The sequence below is a fragment of the Rattus norvegicus genome, chromosome 14, assembly GCF_021556685.1.
Source record: "Rattus norvegicus strain SHRSP/BbbUtx chromosome 14, alternate assembly SHRSP_T2T, whole genome shotgun sequence".
Lineage (NCBI taxonomy): Eukaryota > Metazoa > Chordata > Mammalia > Rodentia > Muridae > Rattus > Rattus norvegicus.
In genome coordinates, this window is record NC_141547.1 from 42,501,409 (window position 1) to 42,514,214 (window position 12,806).

General features: G+C 43.7%; 1 protein-coding gene across 6 annotated transcripts in view; it reads left to right on the forward strand.

The window, feature by feature from the left end:
• Rbm47 (RNA binding motif protein 47) overlaps window positions 1-12,806 on the forward strand; it is a 139,374-nt gene that overhangs the window by 94,406 nt on the left and 32,162 nt on the right. Inside the window, exon 1 of one of the 6 annotated variants that reach the window (XM_087583072.1) lies at window positions 6,083-6,256. The gene's annotated coding sequence lies outside the window, so the exon portion shown is untranslated. 6 annotated transcript variants of the gene reach the window in all.

Here is a 12,806-nt window from a genome sequence, read left to right on the forward strand (position 1 = left end):
TTTGTGAGTTAAGTAAATCTTCACATGCTTCCATAAATGGCATTTTCCATGAGAAGATAAACGCATGTGATATATTCACATTATATGCTTCAGGTCACTCACTGTTTGTGGGTTTTGGTTTTTTGGGTTTGTTTTATTTTGATTTTTTTTTTGTTGTTGTTTGGTTGGTTGGTCGGTATGAGGTTTCTCTGTGTAGTCCTGGCTGTCCTGGAACTTGTTCTGTAGACCGGGCTGGCCTCAAACTCAGAGATCCACCTGCCTCTGCTTCCCAAGGGCTGGGATTAAAGGCGTGCGCCATCACCGATTGTCCGCTGTCCTGTTTTAAAGGGTCTCACACTTTAGGCCTTGTCCCATGCTTGCCTCAAACTTGTAACAAACCTCTTGCCTTCCAAGTGCTGGGACTCCAGGTAACTACACTAGGCCTGGCACAGGTCTTAGATTGTATGACTAGTAACTCATACAGCTTCCTTCCCGGGGAGCCCAAGGACCTGCTGACACACTCTGCTCCCCACTCCTGCTCTCTTGCTCTGCCATTTCCTCCTGACCTTGCACAGCCCAACATAACCATTGTGCTGTCAGGTACCTTGCTCACTGTCTGTTTTCCCTACGAGATTATAAAGTTTGTAAAGGTGATACTTTGGTGGTTTTCCGTGACACTTATAACCCCCTTGCCTAGAATTGTTCCTACCAGTTAGAACAAATGAATTCTGTAAATGGTAGTTGGTATTAACTACTATTTTACCCTTTAAAGAATTGAAATGTCTTTGGTTCCCCTCCCCCCTTTAAAAATCAGTCTTAAGTTCAGAGACTTTTCAGTTGGACAACAGGTTTTGTTTTAGTCTATTTTGAGACTATTTTAAGTCTCGTGTAGCCCAGGCTGCTTTGACTCCCTTTGTAGCTCAGGAGGGCTTTGAACTCCCAATCCTCCTGCCTTCACCTTCCAAGTACTTAGATTCCAGGCATAGGCTACCGTGTTCATTAAATTTCATCAATTTGACACAAAGTCGTGTCACCTGAGAAGAGGGATCCTCAATATGGGAACTGCCTCTGTCAGATTGGTCTGAGAACATGTCTGTAGGAGGCCTTTTTCTTGATTGGCTGTTCTAAGGTACGTTTCTATTGCTGTGAAGACAAACCATGGCCAAGGCAACTTAAAAAAGAAGACATTGAATTGGGGACTCACTTTCCGTTTCAGAGGGTTATCAGCTCATGATTGCGGTGAGGGAGTGTGGCAGCAGGTGTGGTGCTGGAGGAGGAGCTGAGAGCCCATACCTGATCCACAAGCACAAGGCAGAGAAGAAGCTAACTGGGAACAGCTTCACCTCAAAATCCACCCTGAAGTGACCACTCCCTGTCAAGGCCACACCTGATCCTTCCTAAACAATTCCACCAACTGGGGACTGAGCATTCGTATAGGAAACGGCCTTTGGGAGACGTTCTCATTCAAATAGCCACGATAATGTGCAAGGCCCAGCCCACTGTGGTGATATCACTTCTTGGCTGGTGGTCCTGAATTGTACAAGAACACAGGCTGAGCAGGCCCATCATGGAAAACAAGCCAGTCAGCAGCATCCCTTTGTAGGCTCTGCCTCAGGCTCTGCTTCCAGACTCTTAAGTTCTTGCCCTGACATCCTTCAATAATGGTCTATGGCATGGACATGGAAGCCAGGTAAACCCCTTCCTCCACAAGTTAATGTTGGTGTTTATCGCAGCAACAAAAAGCAAGCCAGAACAGCTAGTCTGCCTGGCTAAGGCTTTAGTTTTTATACAAATCCACCCAGTGTGATGTAATGATTTAGAAAGTCACCTTTGGGATCAAAGCTCCCCTATACCTTTGTCTGTTTGCTGTGCTCAAGCTCTAAACCAGGGCTTTGATCATGCTAAGCAAGCAATATCCCCCATTTTTAAATTTTAAGATAAAATATCAGTGGTAGAGCGCTTACCTAGGAAGCGCAAGGCCCTGGGTTTGGTCCCCAGCTCCGAAAAAAAAGAACCAAAAAAAAAAAAAAAAGATAAAATATCTCAGACTTTATTTATTCTTTTTTTTTTTTTTTTTTTTTGGGTTCTTTTTTTCGGAGCTGGGAACCGAACCCAGGGCCTTGCGCTTCCTAGGTAAGCGCTCTACCACTGAGCTAAATCCCCAGCCCCGACTTTATTTATTCTTTACCCCAATATGTATGATACTATGCTAAGTGCTATAATGGAGCGTTTGCCAATCTAACCGGGGGGAATGGTAGTCGGGTGCCTTTGTTCATTCAGGTGTGTGGGAACTTCTGTGTAGCCCATCTCCTTTCCAGTGAGCTATAATTAGGTTCATGGCCGACTGTTGCTAACACTATTAACACTGCTCTGTGGCTTCAGTACTGATATTTGGCACAGGCTAACACTTCAGTGCTGTGTGTGCATGTGTGCACCTATATGAGCAGTTTCTTTCTCTTACATGTTAGCCATACACTGATGCAAACAGTAATTTTAGCAAAGCTTTCGGAATTCAGAATAGCACCAAATGAGATGCTGAGGTGGCACTTGCCACCAAGCTTGATGACATGACTCAGAAACCTCATGGTGGAAGGAGAGAACTGACTTCTGCAAGCTGTCCACTGATCTCTACACACTTATGCCCACCCCTCCGCAAATAATTAAATATTACCAAGTGTATCTCTAGAAACAGTATATTACTATTATAAGTAAAAGCAAATGCATACTGGTATGGTCTTTACATTGGTTCTATTGTAACTTATAGATGAATTGAAATTTAAAAATAATACTTAGTAGGTTTGATTTGGCCTGATCAGATATCCCCTGTATTTAAAATAGCCAATGAAGGGCTGGGAATACAGGTCAGTCAGTACAGTGTTTGTCTGGTAAGCAAAGGAAAAGTCCCCAAGATCACAGTGATTCACACTGGCAAGTGGACATTATGGTTCACACCTATATCCCATCCCATGGAAGATGAGAGGAGGATCAGGAGCTCAAGGTCATCTTCAGGTACAGAGCAAGTCTGAATCCAGCTTTCAATATATTAGGCCCAGTCTCAGAAAAACAGCAAAGAGTAAGATGTTTGCCACCCAAGCCCGCTGACCCAAGTTCAGCCCCCAGGACCCACACAAACAGACAGAGAATACACCTCAACAAACATGTCCTCCGATCTCTGCCCCCACTTGGCTCATACATTCCCTCACTCAATTATCATACACACACCCCGTAATAAAATTTACCTGAAGTAAGTAAAACTAGTCGATGTAACTTCTAATGTCTAAGCCTTCCTTCCCCTGACTAGTCTCAAGTTTGTTTCTCTCCTTTACACAACCAAGTCTACCTTAGGGCTTCCATGCTTTGCTGGTACCTTCCGCTTCTCTACCCGCCACTGCCTGGAGTTTTGTGCAGACCGAGGACCAGCTCTTCAGACAGGGTTTGCTGCTTGCTACAAGCCTGTTGGAGCCAGAGTGGCTTGCATCACATCTGTGTGCTCACGGAGGGGCTGCTAGGAGTCGGGGGACAAGGTCTATGTAATTGAGGGAGGTAACTTCTTGGTTTTTCTACATTACTTGAGTTTATTAAAGCCAATTTTGTTTGAAGCCACAGCAGGAAGATTTCACTTGTTTTCATGTTGAAGGCAGGCTATAATTGTCATAATCACTGCTTTTACGTCTACTGTGAAAAGCTATTTGCTCTTAGGGTCCAACTCTTGTGTGTTTTAAAGCCGGGGCTCAGCGCATGCACTTACACCCGCCCCGTGAAGGGCCCTCACTCTCAGGCCCTCCTCTACCTTGAAACTCACAACCCTCGAATGTTTTTTGTCAAGATTTTGCACTTTAGGGCAGTGTTTATCATAAGAACATACACATACTCACATTCTTACAAAAAGCCCCCAGACCTGAAATACTAATGTTCAAAATATTCTATAAACACAGGAATTTTTTCTTAATACTAGTTTTTTTTTAAAGTGTATCTAGTCTCATGTGTATGGGTATTTCACCTGCATATCTGTCTTTTGCACAGTGGGCTTGCAGTGCCCACTGAAGCCAGAAGGCAGCATCAGATCTTGTAGAAGGTGAGCCTCCATGTGGACGTAGAGAACTTAACCCTGGTCTTCTGCAAGGACAGCATGTACTCTTACCTTCCGGGCCAGAGAAGAACGCTCAGCAGGTAAAGGCTCCTGCCACCAAACCTGTTAACCAGAGTCTGATTCCTGGGACCCTCTTGGTGAAAGGAGACAGTCACCTGTCCTCTGATTGGATGGTCGCTGAGGCACACGAGACACCCTAAGTAAATAGATACTTTAAAAAAGTTTCTAGGTCCTATTTGTAGTTAAGGAATTATATGTAGATCAGGCTGGCCTCAAACTCAGAGATCTGCCTGCCTCTGCCTCCCAAGTGCTGGGATTAAAGGTGTGCACTGCTACCACGACCCCCAAGCTTAAAATATATATTTTAAAATACCGGCTTAGTCTCTAGACTCTTCAATTAGCCTGGGAGTTTGGTTTCATGTAATAGTTAACAGTTTATAATATTAGATTTTTTTTCTTTTGGATTTCTACCCTGCATTAAGTATCTAATATTTCTCAGTATTTATCATTTTATTTAGATGTCATAAAACTTTATTTTAGGGGCTGGGGATTTAGCTCAGGGGTAGAGCACTTACCTAGGAAGCGCAAGGTCCTGGGTTCGGTCCCCAGCTCCGAAAAAAAGAACAAAAAAAAAAAACTTTATTTTATAAAATATGGATAGAAGAATAGACTGGAAACACACTTGCCCCTCTGGTCTTTTAACAGTCTACTTAAAAAAATCTTAATTCAGTGAAGTGAAGGAAGGGAAAACTTGAGGTCATGGCCTTGTCGGTTGGTCGGTATTTTAGGATGCAACCCCGTGATTCAGGCTGGCCTTGACCCGGTTATGTAGTTAAAGGCGACTTCGAACTCCTGACCACCTCCCCAGCACTGGGATTGCAGAGGTGCATCAGCAAACCTAGCTTCCCTACTCCTACCTTGGGGTGCGACTCAAGGCCTTGACTGGGCTAAGCACACCCAGTACCACTGCTCTGTGTCCCAGTCCGAAATGTTAGCCTAGGAAGATTGACAGGTTTTCACTTCTGTATAGGCTGTGGAGGTCACTTTCATTCTTGTTGAGAGAGTACCGCGTGGGTGTCACATGGTGTCAAGACCTAACCCCCCCCCCCCCCCCGCCTCAGTTTCTCCCGCCTGATATCCTACTTCCAGAGGAATCTTGTAAGAGGCTCCACCTCAGGTGAGATGGACTGTGTGACTCCGAGGTGCTTTGGATCGTCTTCCCCACATGTTGTCTTTATTACCGCAAAGCTCCTTTTATCAAACTCTATGTCTGTGTGGCACACCACTTGTGTCAGCTTCTCACAGGTGAATCTATTTCAGCTTCAAATTAACCAACATGTTCATGGGGGATTTTTGCATTTTTTATCATATTTATAAATATGGTTTTGGTAGTGTTTGGATGGGAGAGTGCCGAACAATTCAAGTTATCTAGCCTAGATACGATAAAGGTGGGGCAGGGGGAAGTTTACTAAAACTTAAGCATTTCCAAGAAGTCATGGTAATACCTTGTTTTTTCTTTAAGGCTTTTGAGGCAGTCTTACTAGGTAGATTATACTAACTTGATATGTTGAACCTCCAAGTGCAGTCCCCCAAATTCTGGGATTAGAACTGTCACCCTGTCTAATACCTCACAGTGTCTAATAAAGTCGCACAGTGTCGCTTTTTGGTATTTGCCAGACAACTTTCTGCTCACTTAAATGTGTTTATTTAACCCCCACAACACCCCACGTGAAGCAGGGATTAGTACTTTTCTTATTTATATTAAGCTGTTTAAGAGCAGTGGGCACCCATGTGATTCTCTGAGGTGAGTGGAAAGAAAACCATTGATTTCCTTCTAGTCACAACTAAAATATTTCCATCAAATTTCCTTTCTGTGCAATGTCAGTGTCTTCTTGGGATTTCCCCAGTCGTCTCTGTTAGAATAGGATTCGCACTTATCTTTGTATGGCTACTAAGCTTTTCCCCTGGACAGCTGTGGCCCCTCCCTGCGTTCTGAGCCACGCCTTCAAACTCATTCCAGGTGTCCTTAGCGAATGACTCCCAAGGCTAAAAGCCATTGGCCAATGCAGAGCCTGGAGCCACGTAGGGCAGAGTCACGCTCTTCCTGGGGTTAGGGGCAAAGGTTGCTGAAGCCAAGCCGGGCTGTGGTCGAAATTAGCCTGTGCATCCAGAATCAAGCCTGGAAAGGTAGGGAGACCTCATTTATTTCCATTGAGGTGTGGAGAAGGGGTTGTGTTTGGTTAAGGCAGTTTAGCACCGGTCTATCGAACAATCTGTTTTGGTTTTGTTTTAAAAGCGGTGTATACATCTATAAGTTCTGGAGAATTTTAAACACTGCTCTATTTGCCTCCAGTTCTCTAGTTATGGGTAGGATTTTTTTTTTAAAAGACGTTGTTTAGTCTTACAGCTTTCTACTGCATATACTTGAAAAATTCTAGATTATTACAAATATACCTTAAGAGTTTTGCCCTTTAAGCCATACAGTATAAGCAAGGATTTGTCAATGGTGTCTCATACATAGGTGGTCTTTAGGGAAGAAAATGGTAGTATGATAATTTGTAAAACTGTAGGCCTGGTATTTCCTCTTGGGTGCTCTACTCTGAGTCATTCTTCATCAAACTGACAATAGCTTTAAAAAGTGAGTTTAACTTATAGGCTCTGTGCTCATTACTTTAACTACAATATTTAGGTCCACTTTACACGCTCTGTTCTAGTGTTAACCACAACCAACGACCAGAAAGCAGTGTCTTTTTTACCCATCTACCTAAAAATGAAGCAATTTGCATAGCTGTCTAAGCTGGTCGAGTGAAGAATCTCTCTGGTCTTAGGAGCCCTCCTCCATCATGGTGGGAGGCCCTTTGCTGCTATCATCAGTCAGGATTGGCACAGAGCATTAGATGAACCTGTCACTCGTCAGCCTGTAGTGTCAGCTGGCTCTCACGGCTACTCACCCGAGCGTTCTCATGTCAGTATCAAAGGTAAAGACTTGTCTGTAGTGTCTGTAACTAGTTTTCCACTTTGTTCCCAAAGTGGCTTAGCGTGGGTTTGTAACAGAATAGATTGGGCATTTATTTAAGGGTTGAGACAAGAGAATGGGTTACTGTGGTTGTCACTGGATATTAAAGGTGAGTGCACACATACGTGGTGTGTGTATGTATATATGGGTGCTCTCGTGCATACGTGTGTGGTCATGCCATGGTGTACTGACTAGGTCGGAGGACAGCTTGTGTGGAATATGTTCTCTCCTGCCTTTTCCTGGTCTGTGGGGACCCACCAGGTTGTCGGGGTGGCTGGCACAGTAACTGCTTTCCTGACTGAGCCTTCTTCCCAGCACCATTCCATTTTTCTTAGTCTGATGTATTTATTTTAAGAGGTTTCCATCCTGAAATATCCCGTTTTCACTAGATTTGCCCAAAATGCCTTTTCTTCCTAAAGTTCACTCTCAATGGCGCCCTCCAATGCCTCTCGCTCTCACTGATCTGAGGATCAGGCTTTCAGGACAAGCAATGGCGTTAACTATTTACCTAGCTTTGGAGGATAATTACTAACCATCTTCTCGCTGTTTCTCAATCCCAAGCCGAGGTTCAAAGGTTCAGATGAACCTTGCGGATCAGAGGTCAGACACGAATTGCTGCAATTTGTTGCTGAATTCTGCCGATATGACAGAAATTCACAGCTATGAGGATCACTCGACCCACTCCTGCACACAGGCCGGGCCAGGCAGTTAACAGTGTCATTTGTACAACTCAGCCTTTGGCACCCAAGTTTAATAAGTAACTAAGTGGTGCCTTAGGTTTCCCTGGTACAAGGTGCATGTTATAAAAAGGGTCAGATGTCACCGTGCAAAGATGAAGGTGGTGAGGAGCGGCCATCTCGTGGCTACCACCCATGAGCTATACATAAAGACTCCGCAGTCTGCTTGGCTCACATTTCTACGGTGTAAATTTTAACACACTCATTTTCTTGGTCTGAAAGAGATGTGTCCTTTTGTAAAAGGTTCGTGAAAAAGAGCTGTCTGATTAGGGATCATTAGCCAAGAAGTAGAAACCAAAGCGGTAGATTTCACTTAGTCATTTCACAGGATCTTTGATTTCTCAAAACCTTTCCAAAATGGGGTGGCTCTTTTAAGAATTTGGGGACTAAGAGGTGGTGGCTCAGACCATGTGATCCCAGCACTCAGAGAGCTGAGGCATGAAGATTGCTGAGTTTGGGGTCAGCCGTGGTCTTTTAGAGGTTACAGGTCACGACTGATTGACTGTTGCTTTAGGCCTGTGGCAAGGACACATACCATGGTGCATGATGGAGCCAAGATGCTTCCCTCATAACCAAGAAGTATAAAAGCAGAGCCTGGGGTCCCACATCTCTGTCAGGTCACTCTCAAGCAATGACCTAAGATTTCCTATGAGGTCCCACCTCTTACTGCTCACCCAAGCCTTTTGAAGCATAGGCCTTTGAAGGGACCCTAAGATTTAAAGCAGTTTGTCCTTTTTTCTTTTCTTTCTTCTTCTTTTTTTAATAGTGCAATTGGAATTTTCAACTCTCCCAAACTGGGACCTATTGGGCTCTCTTACAGTGTGTACTAATTTGGAGCTCGGATTCTCAACCCCTCTGGGTTTGAATCTCAGCTTGACCATCCATGTCCAATCAATTGAACTTAGTCTCTGGTCAGTCTCTCACATGAGTAGAATTATAGTTCTTGCTTCCTGTGACTGGAGCAGCAATTAAGTGGATGACGTCACTCCAGGGATGCTCAGCACAAATGCCTGATGTACAGTGAGGATTCGAGCAAGGACTGAGCTGTGCTGCTGCTGTCACTGCCTCCAAGCTGGGGACTTAGCCTTGCCTATCCTATGTCTCAGCCTGGTGTGACTTCCCCTGGGTCTCTTCATTTCAGGAGAGGTAGACACAGAAGTGCACAGTTGGATTCGATGATGGGGGCAGGGGTGGGGTTCAGGAATCATTCTTTGAATATCAGGCAAAAGCATGCTTCAAACTGTCCATTTCAGGTCTACCTCTCTCTGTTTGGACGCTGCGTTTCCTGTGCCAATTGCTGTCACGAGGAAAAAGCAATTAGCTCCAAACTACCTTGTTTCCCTCGCAGTGAGCAGTGAGAGGCACTCGAGACTTAAAAGCAGTTCCTATGGGATGCCTCACAGATAAATGCTGGGTCCTGTCTGTAAGGGATATGTGCATTATGTAATGGGAATATACATACATTGTTATATTCACTGACTTCAAAATGGTGTTTTCATTTCTGTCATAGGTCAGGACCTGGTCCTGAGAACTTTTACAAAAATATCAGATGTGGAAATATCACCCTTGGGTTTATTCATTCCGTTTCTTTACTCTTTTCAAATTCAGTACCTTGTGGATAAAGACAGGATTTGAATGACCAGGGACAATGTTAAAATTCGGTACTTGGTATTAAGAAAAGTCACAATGACATCTCACATTAATTAAAGTTAAGCACTGGCGCTGGGCCAGGACTGAGCCTTGGATTGGGGTTTAGATGTGAATCAGACCAGATTCTGCTCTAGTAAAGTTTTAATTTGGCAGACAATGGGCTCAGTCACTAACAGCTACTGTAAGCTTAAGCCACATGTCAAAATCCTACCATGTTTGTCCTGCAATATGCCAATTTCCTGGGGGCTCAACCTAGTGTCACACAGAGTGCTAGATGATGCTGGGGCACGTCTCGGTGTCTCCCCACACTGCTTCATGGAGGAATGAAATTTATGGCTGAGCTCAGGTAGCCGTGCAGGGGATCTGGGAGGATCTGATGCACCGTGAACTACCTGTAAGGGGAACTGCGTCGGGAGACGGAGCTGGATGAGAACTAAGACTCCTCTGGTCTTATGAGGATATTGACTTTATCCTAAAGACAGCGGCGAGATCCAGCAATAGGCTGATAGGACCCCATGGTTGGATTTTAAAGGCCACTGTGAATTTATTGTCATGTGCAGGAGTGACTGGGATGAAGGCAGTCCAGGAGGCTACTGAAGTTACAGACGACAGTTTATAGCATACTACAAAGGCGGGCTCTTTAATTCATAGAGTGGTTCTCGAGCTCGGGACACAAGTGAGAAGGCCAAGGCCTTGACAGTTCAGAGCATGCACGAGAAGGTCAAGTGGCAACTAGAAATCTGACGTCCAATCACAGTTTCCTGGTAGCTCTGGTAGTCTTCCTCTTTGAGAGTGGGTAACAGATTTACCTAAGGAGCTGTTTTCAATAAGAAGTATTTGGCCAGCTTGTTAGCATACATCTGTTATCTCAATACTGGAGTACTGGGAGCTGAAGCAAAAGTATCAGTCTTTCAAAGCTATCCTGAGCTTCGGCTGAGCTACATAAGCCCCTGTCTACAAAATGGAAGACATATAAATGATTACTACTAATTCATTTTAATCAATATATAAAATAACAGATTTCTTAATGACATACATGCTCAATTTTGGTTGATTTCTTACACCTTGCCATCACAGCTCTCTCTCTCTCTCTCTCTCTCTCTCTCTCTCTCTCTCTCTCTCTCTCTCTCTCCCCCACTGTACCTTTCTACCCCAGTATTCCTCCCTCCACTTTCTCTGCATATACGTACCCTCCCTACCCATATCCCTTTTAACAAAATCTCCTTTCCTTCCTCTCTGCTCATTCCTTCTTGGCCTCTACACACACATAAATACATGTATTTAGAAGCTGGAGAGCATGGGTGAAATTTTAATTTTCAGCTTGCATTTGTAATTGAGATTGAAGTAACCCAGAGCATGACATGACAATCAGCTGTTAAAAAAATGTATTAGTTTATAAAGTTTTTGTTTGTTTGATTTTTACTGTATCCTGTCTCATTCCAACCAATGAATTTGAAACAACTTTAAAAACCATATCTAGAGGGCACTGGAGAGATGGGTCCTTGATGCTTGTGTAGAGGACCTGGATTCAGTCCCCAGCACCCATGTGATGGCTGTCACCCATCTCTAACCACAGTCCCCAAGTTCCCACACCCTCATCTGTCCTCCTGTTCCTGCTTCCTGAACAAGATGCCCCTACTTACTACAGCAAAACTCTCATATACATAAATAAAAATAAATAAGAGAATTAAATCTTTTAAAAGGAAGCTTTTAGTTTAAAAGAAAGGAACAATTGTAAAGCTCTTGCTTTTTAAAGAGGTGGGCTGTGCTCTGCCTCAGCTGGTGACTGTTCTTGCTGCCCAATGAAGCCAACCTGCCTACCAGATTTCAACTCAAGGAAACCATCTGGAGGTGGGAGGAGAGAATTCCACAAAGTGCCATACATGCACCCATCATACAGATGCACACAATAACAATAATAATAATATAGCAATAATAATTAATAATGATTCAAAAAAGAAGGCAAGTATGGCAGCCAGACTCAGTGACTTTATAGACTTCACATTCACGAGTCTGAGGCAGGAGGTTTACCATGAATTCCAGGCGTGAGATACAGAGTGATAACCTGCCTCAAAAGCAAGTTCCAACCAAGCACTACCACTAAAACCAACAAAGACAGTCTGTACTCTGACGAGACACAGAAAGAGGCCAAAACAAAATCAGGAGAGACAATAAAAATGGAGACATCCTGCGTCAGCTGATCCCAGCATGTTTGGATTTTTGCTTTGTTTGTTTTATTTTGGATAGCCTTGTCTGTCCTGGGATTCACTCTGTAGACCAGGCTGGCCTTGATTGAATCAGATGTCTACGGGCCTCTGCCTCCTGAGTGCTGGGATTAAAGGTGTGCACCACCACACCAGCTTTCACAGCATTTGCTGGGAGCAGGGAGCAGCTATAAGATCCACTTCATGCAAAAAAAGAAAGAAAGAAAAAAAAAAAGAAAGGAAGAAGGAAAGAAAGAAGGAAAAAAGAAAGGAAGGAAAAAGGAAAAAATGAATAGATCCAAGCTTACAGGTTTTATTTTGAAATTTTTCTGGGAACAATCCGAATAGTAAATATTGAAGTTTCTATGAAATAAATTCTATTTTGATTTATTGTGGGAAATCAGAATTTTCTGGAAATGTATCTTGAGCCTACACGTTGTACTTGAAGGGATTTTGTTAGTCACAAGCTACGACTGCCCCCTCGGTGAACCTTCTTTGCCTAAGTATAGCATAAAACTGAAACCTGTTTCATTATATGTTAGTAATTTGCTTTCAGATTATGGAGTTTACATGGCCACTGCTGAGCTGTTACATTGCTAAGGGGGAACATTTACTAACACACGCAGTGGGCAACCTCAAAGTTCTGTACAAGTTCGTCATATTTCCTATGAAGGCTCTCCCCTCGAAGGCTGAGTGCAGCCAGGAGCGTGGTCCAGGAGTCTACATTTTATTCTATAGCCCTGGTGCTTCGATTAACGAGACACGGCTCATAGTTTGCTTTAATGTTTACAGTTTTATCAGACTGGCATTGGAGTGGTGGATGTCCAGCAGCTGACACGCAGAGCTATGTTTTCAGGGTTAGGTAAAGTCTGCGTGCATCAAGAGTGCACATGTTTATTGACTGCAGCTCTCTAAGGCTTTGGCCTCTTTCCCCTCTGAGGAGATTTTTTTTTTTTTTTTAGAGATTTTCTGAGGCGTTTTGGATACCTTTGTTTTATATTGTTGTTTTATACATGACTAGGATTTGAGGTTATTCCTTGTGTTCTGGTAAAGACATGGATCGCTCAGAACACCAGCCATTCCAACAGAGATGTAGTGAAACGAATTTGTGTTTTAACTGGCTTTAGAGT